At 33.8% G+C, this 16,438-nt stretch overlaps 1 long non-coding RNA gene across 1 annotated transcript in view; it reads left to right on the forward strand.

Annotated features, from left to right (window-relative positions):
* The window catches only part of LOC115943687 (uncharacterized), a 142,826-nt gene that overhangs the window by 109,519 nt on the left and 16,869 nt on the right, over positions 1-16,438 (forward strand). The window contains exon 4 of the long non-coding RNA XR_004078270.2: positions 11,322-11,420. This is a non-coding gene — a long non-coding RNA (uncharacterized LOC115943687). The remainder of the gene's footprint in view (positions 1-11,321; positions 11,421-16,438) is intronic.

The following is a 16,438-nucleotide window of genomic DNA, read 5'->3' on the forward strand; positions in this document are numbered from 1 at the left end:
GGCCACGTTCTGCATGGAGCACTGGGTGTTGTGCACGAACAATGAATCATGGAACACTTCATCTAGAACTAATGATATAATGTATGGGGATTAACATAAGAATAAAAAAAAAAAAAAGAAAGAAAGATCCCTTCTTGGCTCTCATAGGGGAGAGGAAGAGTAGCCATTGTGAAATACTCCAAGAATGTTCTCATAACAAAGGGCTACTTACTCTTCAGAGGAAAGACTTCACCAGAGTCTTAGATACCTAAGGGAAGGGTATTCTCTCTACTCCAGCCTCCTGTAGCTTTTCGGTAATACCGAAGTGGGAATAAATATAAGAACTATAACTTGCAAAGGTTAATCCCAGGTGCACAGGCCCACTAAAAGACAGAGATGCATTCATAATATTGTATAATGCTTCCCCTTCCCAATTCCCTTCTATCACATGAAAACATATCCACCATAATAACGGTATTATTGCTTAAGTTGCTGAAAGACAGACTTTACCTAAGGAAGAGTTTTTAAAGAGGCCAAAGACAGTGAAGGAGGCAAAAACAAGGACATCAAAGGAATTTGAAGCCTCTGGCACGGCTATAGCAATCATTAAACACAGCCCTACTCCTGGCCACCTCAACATAAAACCTTACACTAAAGGCCTGTTTACCTCAGTTTCTATTACCTGGTACATCATGTTTGGCTTTCAATAAGAAATTACAAAGCATGCTAAAAGTCAAGGAAAAAATGCAAGCATTTTTTTGAAGATAAAGCAAGCATCAGACCAGATTCAGATATGACACAGGTGTTGGAATTATGACACAGGGAATTTAAAATAACTATGATCGATATGTTCAAGGTGCTAATGGAAAAAGTAGACAGCATACAGGAATGATGGGTAAAGTAAGCAGAAGGGTGGAAATTTTAGGAAAGAATCAAAAGAAAATGATTGAAATCCAAAATCACCATAATGAAAATGAAGGATACCTTAGAAGTGCTCATCAATAAACTTGAAACAGCTGAGAAAACAAGTGAACTTGAAGAGAGATCACTATAAACTTTCAAAAAATTAATGCAAAGGGAAAAAAGAATGAAAAAAAAAATGAACAGAGCATCCAGTAAGTGTGGCACGATTATGAAAAGTATAGCCTACATGCAATTGGAATACCAGAAGAAGAGAGAAGGTGCAGAAGAAATATGTGGGGGCACCTGGATGGCTCAGTCAGTTAAGTGTCTGCCTTCAGCTCAGGTCATGATCTCAGGGTCCTGGGATCGAGCCCCGCATCAGGCTCCCTGCTCAGCGGGGAGTCTGCTTCTTCCTCTCCCTCTGCCCCCCACTCATGCTCACTCACTCTCTCTCTCATATAAATAAATAAAATCTTAAAAAATACGTGAAGTAATAATGGTGAGGATTTTCCAATATTAGTAACAGACACTAAACTACAGATAGAGGAAGCCCAGAAAATACAAGTAGGATAAATAACAACAACAAAAAATCCAGGCATATCATATTCAAACTGTAGAGAACCACAGACAAAGAGAAAATGTTAAAAAACAGCCAGAATTTAAAGATTCTAAAGACCCCTTACTAATAGAAGAAAAACAATAAAAATTACAGCACATATCCCTTCTTTAGATAGCAAGAAGAGAGTGAAGTAAAATATTTGAAGTGGAAAGAAAAAAAAAAACTCAACTATAATCCAATATCCAATGAAATTATTTTTCAGAAGGAGAAAATATAGACTTTCTCAGTCAACAATAATTGAAGGAATTCATCACTAATAGGCCTCTTCAAGGAAATTTTTTTTTATTTTTAATTCTCTAGGGAGAGAGAAAATAATATTGTTCAGAAACTCATATATATAAAGAAAGGAACATTAAAGAAGGAATAGATGAAGGCATTTTGTTAAAATTTAAACATCTTATTTTTCTTATTTTTAATTAATCTAAATGATTACTGGTTTTAGTCATAATAGTAATAATGTATTGTGTGATTATAGCCCATGGATAAGTAAAATGAATAACAGCAATATCATAATGGAGAGAAAGAAATCAAGAGTAGTGTTACAAGTGTGCTGTGCTGGATGTGAAGTGGTTTAATTTTATTTGAGATGGACGTGGATTAATTAAAAGCATATATGGCAAACTGTAGTGTAACCACTAAAATATGGTTAAGTATAATTGATATGCTGAGAGAGGAAAGGCAATGGAGTCATATAAAATGTTAAATTAAAACCAGACAACGCAATAAAAGTGGGAGAGAAAGGAACAGAGAACAAATGCAATGAAAACAAAACAGAAGCATGGTAGTTATTAATCCAACTATATCAAAATACATTTTATTTTATTTTTAAGAATTTTTTTGGTAAAGATTTTTATTTATTTATTTGACAGAGAGAGAAAGAGAGAGAACACAAGCAGGGGGAGCATAGAAGGAGAAGGAGAAGCAGGCTCTCTGCTGAGCAGGGAGCCCGACACAGGGCTGGATTCCAGGACCCTGAGATCATGACCTGAGCCAAAGGTAGATGCTTAACCAACTAAGCTACCCAGGTGCTCCTCAAAATACATTTTAAATATAAATGGCCTAAACATACAAATTAAAAGACAGAGATTATTTTATTTAACTAAAAGACAAAACTGTATGATATCTAGAAGAAATCCACTTTATGTATAAAGACTCAGATAGCCTGAAAATAAAAAGATGGAGAGAGAAATATCATGTTCTACTAATCAAAAAAAAAAAAAAGCAAAGATAACTATACTAATTTCAGATATATCTGACTTCAGGAAATTATTAGGGATTAAGACAGGCATTATATAGTGATAAAGGGTCAATTCTCCAAGCAGACATAACAATTAACACACATACACATATACACCACAGCAAAAAGCATTAAAATATGTGAGATTAAAAACTGATAGAATTTCAAGGAAAAATAAATCCATTTTTATAGTTGGAGACTTCCGCACCCTCAGCAGTAACTGATAAATAAAGCAGGCAGAAAATCAGTAAGGATATAGTTGAACTGAATAGCATTATGACTCAGCCTGAACTAATTAACATTTATAGAATACTCTGTCCAACACCAGCAGAATACATATTCTTCTCAAGGTTACCTGGAACATTCATAATGATAGACCATATGCTCAGTCATAAAACATACCTTAAAAAATTAAAAAAAATTCATACAGGGTATGTTGTCAGACCACAGTAGAATTAAACTAGAAATCAATAACACACAGAAAAAAAGTCCCAAATACTTGGAAGTTAAACAAACACACTTTGAAATAATATATGGGTCAAAGAAGATATCTCAAGACATTTTAAAATATTTTGAACTAAATTAAAATGAAAATACAACCTATCATAATTTATGGGATTCAGCGAAACCAGTGCTGAGAGGGAAATTTATAGCATTAAATACATTAATTTAAAAAATCTGTAATCAATCATCTATGTTTCCACTTGGGGAACTAGAGAAGGAAGACCAATTTAAGCCTAAATCAAGTCAGAAAAAAGAAATAATAAAAATCAGAGCAGAAATCAATGAAATTGAAAACAGGAAATCAGTAGAAAAAAATCTATGAAAGCAAAAGCTGATTGAAATTCTATTGAAATGATCAATACAATTGATGAACTTGTAGCAAGTTAACCAAATAAAAATAGGGAATAAACAAATTCACAGTATCAGAAAGGAAAAAAGGATCATCACTACTGGTCCCAAGGACGTTAATAGAAAAAAATAACAGAATATTATTAACAACTCTGTGCCTCCAAATTGATATAAAAAATGGACCAATTCCTTGAAAGATACAAACTACCAAAACTTAAAAGGAGACTATCTAATTTGAGTAGCTTGTATCTATTAAATAAATTGAATTAACATTTACTAACCTTTCAAAAAAACAAAGCATTGGTCTAGATGGTTTCATTGGTGAATTCTACCAAACATTTAAGGAAGAAATTATACCAAACCTCCACAATCTCTTTCAGAATATAGATGCAGAGCACTTCCTAACTTATTCTTTGAGGCCAACATTACCCGTATACCAAAGCCAACAAGGACATTACAAAGAAGGAAAATTATAGATCAATCTCTCTCATAAACACAGATCAAAATCCTCAACAAAATATTAGCAAATTGAATTCAACACCATGAAGAGAATAATAATAGCAGTTACAGACCAGGAGAAATATTTGCAAAACACATACCTGAAAAGAACTTGTATCCAAAATATACAAATAACTCTTAAAACTCAACAAATAAGAAAACAAACAACCTAATTCAAAAATGAAAACAAAAATCTCACAAAAGAAGATATATAGATGGAAAATAAGTATATGAAAAGATGATCAATATCATTTGTCATTAGAAAATTCCAGATTAGAACAACAGTGAGATACTACTACATGCCTCTTACAATGTAAAATTCAAAAAAATTTAAATTTGAAAAAAAAAAAACCCTGATAATACCAAAGGTGATGAGGATTCGGAGCAAAATTGCTGGTGAGATGGCAAAATGCTACAGTCATTTTGGAAGACAGTTGGAAAATTTCTTATAATGCTAAACATAGTCTTACCAGATGATCGTATCACAGACAGTCATGCTTCTAGATATTTATCCAAATCTTTTGCACACTTACTCCACACAAAAACCTGCATATAAATGCTTACAACAACTTTATTTGTCATCACCAAAACCTAGAAGCAACCAAGATGTCCTTTAATAGGTGAATAAATAGTTCTATGTCCACACAATGGAATATTACTCCATGATAAAAATAAACTCAAGCCATGAGAAGACATAGATGAATTTTAAATACCAACTTTTAAGTGAAAGAAGCCAGTCAGAACAGATTATATACTATATAATTCTAATTATGTGACGTCTGGAAAAGGCAAGCCTACAGACAGTAGGAAGATCAGTGGTTGCAAGGAGGGAGGGATAGGAATTGAATAGGTGAAGCACAGAGGATTTATTGGGTGATGAAACTATTCAGCATAATCTGCAGTGATGGACATATAACATTATGCATGTCAAAACCCAGGGAACAATGCTGTACAAAGAGTAAAACAATGAATGCAAATTTTAAAAAAATATAGGAGGTCCCAAGATCTTAGGATGGAATGAAGTAGGTGATAAAAAATATAACCTTATTACCAGTTATGAAACAACCTCACTGAAGGTGGTGGGGGAAAAAGCACTGACTCAAGTAACTTTGGAAATAAGTAGAATTTGTAAGCCTAAACACAGAAGATCTGTGCACTTTATAAAGATTCTCCCCCCGGCCCCGCCCATGGACTATGGGTTAACACTTCTGATACTGCCATACATGTATACTAGAAGTGAATAATTAAGTAAATAGATAGTGGATTATGGGAGGCAGCTTTCTTACTGTTGGAGTTAGAATTTACAAATAAGCAAAGGAAAAAGAATAGGATGGTCAATGTGTTAAAGGATTAGAGTTGGAAACATTAGTATGAACTCATGTTTAGCTTAATATAGATACACATAGTTATATTTATAGATCTCTGTATATACATGGATTAATATGTGCACAGATATTCCTTTGCTCTGTTAGCTGAGAGGACCTAAAAGAAATGACACTCCATTAGCAAAGAATACACATAGTGTCCAGATCTTGGTTTCTAATACCATTCTCTAATAAGAGGAACCAGAGCTCCACAGAGAAATGATTGATTCTAGGTGTGCTGCAGGAAATATATAAGATGAACCTGGATCATCTTATAGTACCAGAAAGTAGAGAAGTGTTACATACCCCTACTCACACATACCCACTGCAGTCCATACACACACACATACTGATGGGGGTATGTTAAAAGGGACACAGAATCCAACTGAAAGAGATCTCAATAACTGGGAATAGAACCATGAACAGAGAAATAAAAAAGTAGCATGAGACTTTATTCAAAGTATAAAATAAATGCTCGTGAATCCACATTGATGTAAATAAGTGATTGAATAAATGAGGGAGAATAGATGAAGATCCCTTACATAAGAATTCCAAATAATTTGTGTACTTTGCCCTCAAAGAAATGAAATGTAATTCCCCAGTCTTTGAGTGCTGTGCATAGTGACTCCCTTCCCAAACTACAGTATGGAAAGGGGTAAGAATAAGTACTTGACAGTGGGGAAGCCTGACAAACCATGTCAGCCAGATGATCAAGGTCCACATCAACAGTGATAAGTCATGTTGACAGTATGTAGATTGATATAATGTGAGGATAATGGTACTTCAATTCTATGATCTTCCACCCCCAAAAAACATATAACCCCAGTCTATTCATGAGAAATACATCAGACAAATCCCAGTAGAGGAACATTTTACAAAATACTTAATTAGTACTCCTCAAAACTGTCAAAGTCACCAAAAACAAGGGAACTCTGATAACTGCCAAAGTGAAGAGTAGCCTCTGGAGACCTGACAACTGAAATGCAATGCAGGATCTTGGATGGGACTCAGGAACATCAATGAAAAAAGGACATTGAGTAAATACGAAGTCTTAATATTAAGTATGGACTTCAGTTAAAAATAGATATCAATATTGGTTCATTAATTGTAACAAGTGTACTATATTAATGTTAGATGCTATTTTTAAGGACAACTGGGTGCAGAGTTGTACAGGGAAATCACTACTATCTTCATGATTTTTCTATAAATCTGAAATGTACTAAAAATAAAGTTTATTAACAAAATACGGTACTTACATGAAACAGAAAGAAGAGCCCCCAAATAATTAATGCTAATAAAAATTTTGCATCAAAAAACAAGGAAGGATATAATAATTAAATCATTCATCCTGATGAGTAAACAGTTTTAGAACTAGTAGTCAAAATGGAGATGACAAAAAACTTCCACATTTGTTCTCAATGTAGTAAGATAAATGAGAGAATAGACCATTCTTTCTAACCTATCTTTATTTTTACTGTGCAATTTATATGTTTACCTCCAACATCTTAAAATTCCTTGTTTTACATATTATTTCCCCTTATGATAAAATTAATGCATATTCATTGTAGAAAATTTGGAAAGCATCAAAAAGTATAGAGAAGAAAGTAATACCTACAATTTCACTACCCAGTTATATAAGAAGTTTTTTGAGGTTTTAGTATTTTATTTTCTAGCCTTAACATTTTATTTTATTAAATTTCAGATATCATGTAAGTATTTCTATAGTAATATGATCATATTTAAAACATTACTGAATCTCATTTAGGTAATTTTGTCCCATATTGTGTTCTAGAGTTTGAAGATGTGAGAACATTGCACATAAATTATGCCTACATAATGATATTTTTGATTGCATGCATTTGCTAGCCAAATAAAATAAGTCAATTGAGTTTTAAAACTATCCAAACTGATTGACATCTTAGGTAGAGAGTCAATTTGATTGAAAATCCTTTTCACTTTTGAGGGAATCATTCATTCAATGAATATTTGCAAACTTACTATATGCCAGGCTCTGGAAACAACAATGAACCAAAGAGAAAAAATTCCTAACTTCATAGAACTTATACTCTAGTGGTGGGAATTATCAGAACAAGAATTTTAAAAAATGCCTCTCATTAATATGCTAAAGGCTTCAATGGAAAAATTAGACAACATGCAAGAACGGATGGATAATGTAAGCAAAGAGATAAATATTTAAGAGAGAATTAAAAAGAAATCCTAGATATAAAAAACAGAGTAACAGAAATACAGAATGCCTTGGTGGGTTCATCAGTAGACTGGACACAGCTGAGGAAACTATCTCTGAGCGTCAGGATATGACAACTGAAACTTTCAAAACTGAAAAGCAAAGAGAAAAAGACTGAAAAAATAAGGAATATCCAAGAACTGTGGGACAACAATAAAAGGTGCAACATATACATAATGGCAATACTGTTTAAAGCATTTATGACTGAGAATTTCCCCCAAACTAATGTCGGATACTAAACTGTGAATCCAGGAAGCACAGAGAACAATAAGCAAGATAAATTAAAAAATCCTATATGTAGGTATATCATATACAATTTCAGGAAAATCAAAGATAGAGAAAAAATCCTGAAAGAAGCCAGAGAAAAAAAACACCTTACCCATAGAGGAACATAGGTAAGAATTATATTGTACTTCTCAGAAACCATGCAGGCAAGAAGAGAGTAAAGTGAAATATTCAGTGTTGAGAGAAAATAAGCTACTGCCCTAGAATTCTTTGCCTTGTGAAATTATCCTTCAAAAGTGAGGGAGAAATAAAGACTTCATTAGACGAACAATAATTGAGAGAATAAATAGATTAAAACTTTTAGGAGGTTACATAATTGTCTATGTAGAAGATCCAGAAGAATTGACAGAAAGCTCCTGAAATTAATAACAGATTGTAACAAGCTTGCGGGATTCAAGGTTAAATGTCACTTGCTTTCCAGAAACAGACTCATAAGTACAGAGAACAAACTGATGGTTGCCAGAAGGGAGGGAGAGATGGGCAAAATAGATGAAGAGGAATGGGAAATACAGGCTTTCAGTTATGGAATGAATAAGTCATGGGGATATAAGCTACAGCATAAAGAATATAGTCAGTGGTATTGTAATGGCAATGTTTGGTGACCTGTGGTAGCTACACTTGTGGTGAGCACAGCATAACATATAGACTTGTCACATTGCTATGTTATACACCTGAAATTAATGTAACATTGCATATCAGTTATACTTCAATAAAAAGAAAATTGCTTTTCCGTATACCAGCAATGAACAAGTAGAATTTGAAATTAAAAACACAATATCATTTACATTAATACCACAAAAAATGAAATAGTTAGATATAAATCTGACAAAACATGTACAAGATCTATGTGAGGAAAACCACAAAACTCTGATGAGCAGAATCAAAGAGGTGAATAAATGAGATAGTCTGTGTTCATGTATAAGAAGGCTTCATATTGTCAAGATGTAAGTTCTTCCCAATTTGATCTATAGATCCATTGCAACCCCACTCAAAATCCCCATAAGTTATGGATATTAACAAACTGATTATGAAGCTTATATGGAGATTCAAGTGACCCATAATAGCCAACTGAATATTGACTAAATACAAAGTCAAAGAAGTGTCACTCCCTGACTCACGACTTAACTATAAGCTATAATAATGAAGCCAGTGTGATACTGGTGAAAGAATAGACAAATAGATCAAAGGAACAGAACAGAGACCCAAAAGTGGACCCACATAAATATAGTCAACTGATCTTTGACAAAAGGAGCAAAAACAATATAATGGGGGAAAAGGTAGTCTTTGAGTTCCTGGAACAACTGGATATCTACAGGCAAAAAAATAAATCTAGACATAGACCTTATATTCTTCATAAAAATTAACTCTAAATGCATCACAAACTGAAATGCAAAATGCAAAATTATAAAACTAGAATATAAAATAGAGAAAACCTAGGTGACTGTGGATATGGCAGTGACTTTTTGATATAACACAAAAGGCATGATCCATTAAAAACAATTGATTTGCTGGACTTTATTAAAATTAAAAACCTCTGCTGTGCAAAAGACAATGTCAAGAGAATAAGAAGATAAGCCAAAGACTGGGAGAAAATGTTTACAAGAGAAACATCTGATAAGCCATAATATACAAAAAACTCTTAAAACTCAGCAAGAAGAAAAAAACCTGATTAAAACATAGGCACAAGACTTGAAAACTTTGATTAAAGAAGATATACAGAAAGCAAGTAAGTATATGAAAAGATGTTCAACATCGTATGTCTTTAGGTAATTGTAAATTAAAACAATGAGTTACCACTACATACCTATTAGAATGGCCAAAATCCTTGACACCGGACATACCGTAGACTAGCAAGTATGTAGAGTAACTGAAATTCTCTTTTATTGCTGGTGTGAATACAAAATGTTACAATCACTTTTTTGGACAGTTTGGCAATTTCTTACTAAAGATGCTCTTACTATATTATTCAGCAGTTATACTTCTTGGTGTTTACTCACACTACTAATGAAAACATATCCATATAAAAACCTGCACATGGATGTTTATAGCAGCTTTTTTCATAATTGCTGAAACTTGGAAATAACCAAGATTTCTTTCAGTAGAAGAATGGGTAAGTAAACTGTGGTACATCCAGAGAATGGAATATCATTTCAGTGTTAAAAAGAAATGAACTATCGGGCGCCTGGGTGGCTCAGTTGGCTAAGCGACTGCCTTCGGCTCAGGTCATGATCCTGGAGTCCCTGGATCGAGTCCCGCGTCGGGCTCCCTGCTCGGCGGGGAGCCTGCTTCTCCCTCTGACCCTCCCCCCGTCTCATGTGCTCTCTCTCTCTCTCTCAAATAAATAAATAAAATCTTAAAAAAAAAAAAAAAAAAAGAAATGAACTATCAAGCCACTAAAAGACATGGAGGAAACTAAATGCATCTTCCTAAGTTAAAACAAAACAAAACAAAAAAAACGGTCTGAAAAGGCTGCATGCTGTATGATTCTAACTATATGTCATTCTGGAAAAGATAAAACTATGGATACAGTAAAAAGATCAGCAGTTGCCAGGAATTGAAGAGGAGGGAGAGATAAATAAGCAAAGCAGGAAGGATATTTGGGACAGTGAGACTATTCTATATGATACTAAAATGGTGGATACATTTCATTATATATTTGCCAAAACTCATAGGATGTACAACACCATGAGTCAGCCCTAACGTAAACTATGGACTTAGGGTGATAATGTGTCAATGTAGCTCCATCAAATGTAGGTAACAAATGCGCCACTGTGGTGTGGGATGTCGATAGTGAGGGAGATTATACACTTGTGGGAATAGGGAAGTATATGGGTACTCTCTGTACTTTTGTTTGATTTTGCTGTGAACAAAAAACTGCTATAAAAAAGTTTACAATTTAAAAATATTAAATGGTGTGGCTGAGTTCTCTAATGAAATATTCTGGCGAAGAAACGTCAAAATTATTTAATTTTTCAGAATTTTAAGCATGTATTTCCACAGAACAAAACTATAAAATATAGAGATAAAACATATAATTTATTTTCATGTGTATTTACAATTTGGCTTACAATTTATATAATGAAAGACGGTAAGAAATTGTTCTTTTTTTAAAAAGAGAGTTTAGTTTATTAGCAGTTGAGACAAAATTGAAACACAAAGCACGCCTCATGAATGTTGGCAGGAAATTGAGATGAGTTTAAAAAAACATATGAGGGGACAGTTGAGGCAAGGTTTGTGATATAAGGCTCAGACCAGAAGTGGTTGGTTATGTATTATTCTATAGTTTGACTCCGTGGAATCAAACAGTATATGATGAGGAGCTTTTAATTTATTTTTCAGGTTTATAACCTTTCTGAGATAAGGGACTGTGTGAAAACAGAGCCATCCAGAAAACTATGAAGAAATGTTACTTCCATTCAAAAGAAAACAAAGTAGAAGGTAAATAATTATTGACAGTTTTTACCAGGAGTTTTAAGCAATTTCTTTTTCTCCAGTGTTTTTTTTTTTTCTTCCTGTATAGTCACTCACAGTTCTGTTATTTTCTTCTTATACAGGGCTAATGGGCTGATGACATAAAGTGTAAAGTGCTAAGGTGATGGAATTATCAGAGCAGATGTTGTCATTAGCTATGTGTGTTCCTATTCATAGATCAGTATACAAACCACTTTCTTCAGATCTCACCATCTAGAGCTATGCAGAAAATGCTTAAATTCATTCATTTAGTCATTCATTCAATGATTATTTATTCAACAATTACTATGTGCAAGGCGCTATTCTGGGATATGATCCTAAGCACAAGAAGAATCACTTCGCTGTCATGGAAATTACTGCTTACTAGAAGAGATGGACATTAATCAGATAATCACAATAGTAAGGGCTAGGAAGAGGCAATCTGTAGGAGGGTACATACGAACTCAGCTTGGGAAGTCAGAGAAAAACTGTCCCCAAAGAAGTGAAGATTAAGCTGAAGTCAAAGAATAAATAGCAGTTATCTGATGGAAGAGGGCAGGAAAGAGTAGTCCAGGTAGAAAATATTTAGTTAAATATGTTGGCATAGACAGCGTTTAATATGAATTTATTATCAACATATAATGGTAAATAATAGAATAATTGGTTACACAAATGATACAACTGACTTTGCATTAAACATGTATTTCAAACACTAAAAGGATTAAATTGGCTCTGTTAGGGAGATGAGGTCACGAGTGGGTCTTTTTTCTTTTCCATTTTTCTAAATATAGTTGAAATTATTTCATATAATGGGAATATTTTATGAAAAAACAAAATAATTGCGTTACCTCTATTGTGTTTTATTAAATAGCTTGTTTCCTTCTTTATTAAAAAATATTTAGCATTCAACACCTTAATTTCAATCAATATAAGCTGGATTTTCTCAAAAATACTACATTCTTTTAAATGTCCCCATTTATAACTTAGGGCATTCTTGGCATAGAGGACAGCCTTATAAGGGGAAGGGGTGCCGTACCCCAAGAGGGACCTCTCGACCAGTCAGAATGCTCATTATCAGTCCAATTATCCCTGATAATTGGCCTGCCTGTGGGAATAATAGGCTGGGATGATTTAACTCAGTGCTGACATATTTATATTTATAACATCCTACACACTGCATTCTAACCTTCTTAACATTTCCTTAAATAATGGAAGAATCTGATTCTGTTAGAATACTTTATTTGCTCAATATTTAACTTCCTGTGAACACTGAAGAACTGCTCTGCTGAGACCCAGGGAATGCTCCTTGTTTGTACTAAACTTTGCAGTGTTGGCAATAAATCTTACATAACGTCCAGCTTTCTTATTTTGTCTCTTTACAACATTCTCCAAAAAGACAAATCTCCCTTCTTGGACTCTGTGAAATTTCATCATAGGATAACACTCTTAGAATGGAGTCACTTGGCTTGTAAATGCTTACCAGCATTTCAACACTTCTGGATGGCTGGCTGATGTCCAAATGAGTCTAGGGAATGGCCAAGGAGAGGAATTGTGATGGAATTTTACAGAGGATAGGGTATTTGCTTTTGTGTGTTTCTTGAAATAATTAGGTTGAATTAGGTTACACTCATGGTATAGTGTTTTAAGGTTTCCAATATGAGATTCCATTGTCCTCACTTTTTTGCATCTTGTGCTCCTGAAATGTGTTAGCAGGATGGAGATGTTTGCATCCCCTAGGTCTCTTTTTTTTAGGTGCATAAATTTATCTGTTTAATAAATAGTTCGTACACTGGCCAGAAACCAAGTGGACAAACTGTACTCACTAACCCTTTAATACTTGGCTCCTTTGTATAGTGACCCAGCCCATTATTAGATAATGAAAGAGTGTATGAGAAAGTGGGAGATTATTTATGATGGAAACAAAATGAAACTAATGGGACAAGATTTGAAAGCTGTGATGCATGAAAGGTGCTATGCAGGCAGCTTTGGCACCATGACAAGCAGAGAGAAAGGCTCAGTGGGAAGCAGCAGTGTGAACATGACTATGAAAAAGAAAGAATGGATTTCCTGAATGAATCCTTGCCATCTGGTGTTTGTTTAATACACAATGAAGGTCAAATGGCTACTGATCCTTTTTTCTATAGTCCAGTGACTACAAGAATGAGAGGAATCAACGAGTTTATCGATACGTCTGGAAATGACTCACCATATGATCTGATTGAGTCACTAAAACTGAAGTAACTTGTCATTACTCTTTCAAATGTGGTTTGGATCTATGACTACAGTTCTGCATTTTTTTTTTAGCCAATTTGCTGGATCAAATGTGATCGGTACTTTTTTCAAGATTAATGTTTTGAAGCGTTTAGTTTTATAGGTAGGTAAGATGAATAGGAAGGGTCAGGAAAAAGTCTCTCATAAAGCTGAATGTTTCTCCCATTTTCAAATGGATCTGGTAAACATTTTTTCTGTTTATTGGTGGTGATTACGGGATTTTTTTTTTCCACTTTGCCTTTTCTATGTATGAAATTGATTACACACCTATTTTATATAACTATTCCTAGGGGACATATTAACTTTTAGTGAAATATTTTTTTAGCATTATATGTAAACAACATACATGTTGAGGAAGTCATATGTGAGTCGAACACATTATTTTATGTAACATTTTCATTCCTGCAGGTTTTTCCAGGAATGTACTTCCACAGTATGATCCTGGAACTCTTACCCTTTACAATGAAAGATGCAGGGTTTTCTGTTGAGTTCTTTTCTAAAGACTAAAATAAAAGATACTTTTCTCACATTAATATTTCTCAGCTGCCATGAAAACAGGGATAGGAGAAGCCAAAAATAGAGGAGCCAGCTGTGGGAGGCTGCTTCTTCTTCTTCTTTTTTTTTTCAGGACAACTCAGAAAAGTCTTTCAAATTCATTCCCTAAAGAGTGTATTAAAACAAATACTGTTTCATGTGCTTGAATGCTGTACTTTAGAAGCTGATATACACTCAACAGTGACACCGTGAATGTTATCTGACTATAGTGGTAGTAGAATTGGTAGTTTGTCTTCTGGGTAGCTCTGTTTAGTATTCTTTATCTCTTCTCTTTTTGAAAAGACTCTTTACTGAAGCTAGTTAATTAAGAGTGAGGCAATTATGAAAAATATTCTCTTCTCCCTCAAGTAGACTCAATGTGTTTCATTCTGATGCCACAAATTTTGTTGTTTTGAGTTTTTTCCCAGAGCATAAAAGTATTACATGTAAACAAAAAAACAAAGAATCACCCATCATTCCAGTATGCAAAGGCACCATATTTAATATATTGACTTCTTTATTTTTTCTATTTTTTCTTTACTTAACTGAGCTAATACTGTAAATATAATTTTATAATTTGATTTTTTTTATTGTTGTTTTTGCTTAACATTTTATCTGAGTTTTTTATGTCCATGAAGCCTTTTCTGCAACTCTCATGCCCAGGTAGACTTGTTACTCCCTGTCTTTGTGTTCCCAATGCTCTGTGATACTATATTCTAACATAGTACTTTTAATATTATGTTTGTTTTTTTTATTTACCAGCTGTAAAAGCTTAGAAAGCAAGAACCTACATTTTATGTCTTTTGCAATATAAAAAATGAGAGTTTACTGATTAAAGGGTATAGACAAGATTGTTAGAATTGTGTATGTACTGGGGGTATTAAGACAGAGGACTGATACAACAGAAATCATGAGTTTCTTGTACTTAGTAAGAATTTGAATTCTATAACACAGAAGGATGCTTAAAACCTCAAGATACTAATATTCTATTTGATTGACAAATAAACTGCCTAATGACTGGGTAGGCCTAGCCCTAAAGTATAAAGTCAGTGAATTTGTATGGTTCATTCCTGGGTAAACAATGATGTTAGCTTTTATGACCAACTGGCCATCAGGTTTTTAAACTAGCATCATTTATAGATAAAGGGATATTATTGGCATATAACACATGTAAGCTTAAGGTGTACAATATAATGATTTGATATGCATATATATTGCAAAATGTTTACCACAATAAGGTTAGTTAACACATCCATTACCATTTTTACATGAATATGTGGTGGTAACTTTTAATGGACTCTTTTAACAACTTTCAAGTATATAATACAGCATTGTTAATTGTAGTCACCATGCTGTACATTAGATTCCAGAGCTTACTCATTTTATGGCTGGAAATGTGTATCCGTTGAGCAACATCTCCCCATTTCCCCCATACCCTAGCAACCACCATTCTACTCAGTTTCTATGAGTTCGGCTTTGTTAGATTCTACATGAAAGTGAGAACATACAGTATTTGTCTTTCTCTGTCTGACTTATTTTACTTAGCATAATGCCCTCAAGGCCCATGAATGTTGTCACAAAAGGCAGTCTTTCCTTCTGGTTTATGAAATTGGCCATCATTTAAAGGGTCAGGTACTTCACCAGGCCTTGGAGGTCTTTTGGTAGCAAATGTGAGTAAGGTAGGTTGACAGGTCGACAGGGCTGTGGATGCTCTACATGTAGTTTTAGATAACTTAGAAGATAACTGGATTCAGTTGGGGCTTGCAAATCCCAAGAATATAGAAATGACTTTCAGGTTAATTGCCTTGGATTTTCTCAAGGTGAAAGGTGCAATAGAAATGTCAAAATGTGAGTACTGTTATTATATTTTCTGTTATCAACCAATAGCTTTACCTCTCATGACTCATTTATTCAAAAGTTGGCATAAAACTAAGAAGCAGTTCTATATTCAAACTTTGAATAAAGAAAAAGTAAATTTGGGATTTATTCTGCATAAATAAAGTTCATAATATATAATTTTTTCTCAAATCCATGAATTTTAACTCTATGGCTATTTTGCCTGCTGTTCTTTTTTGAAACAAAAAATATGTGGGTACATATTGTTTTAACAGACGGATGTTGGGATTATGCAAATAACTAGTAATTTTAACTATAGGAAATCTTTATTATGTCTCTGCTGCACTTGCTTGTCATTTTTTAGG

Source organism: Leptonychotes weddellii, chromosome 9 (assembly GCF_054177405.1).
Source record: "Leptonychotes weddellii isolate Sample4059 chromosome 9, ASM5417740v2, whole genome shotgun sequence".
Lineage (NCBI taxonomy): Eukaryota > Metazoa > Chordata > Mammalia > Carnivora > Phocidae > Leptonychotes > Leptonychotes weddellii.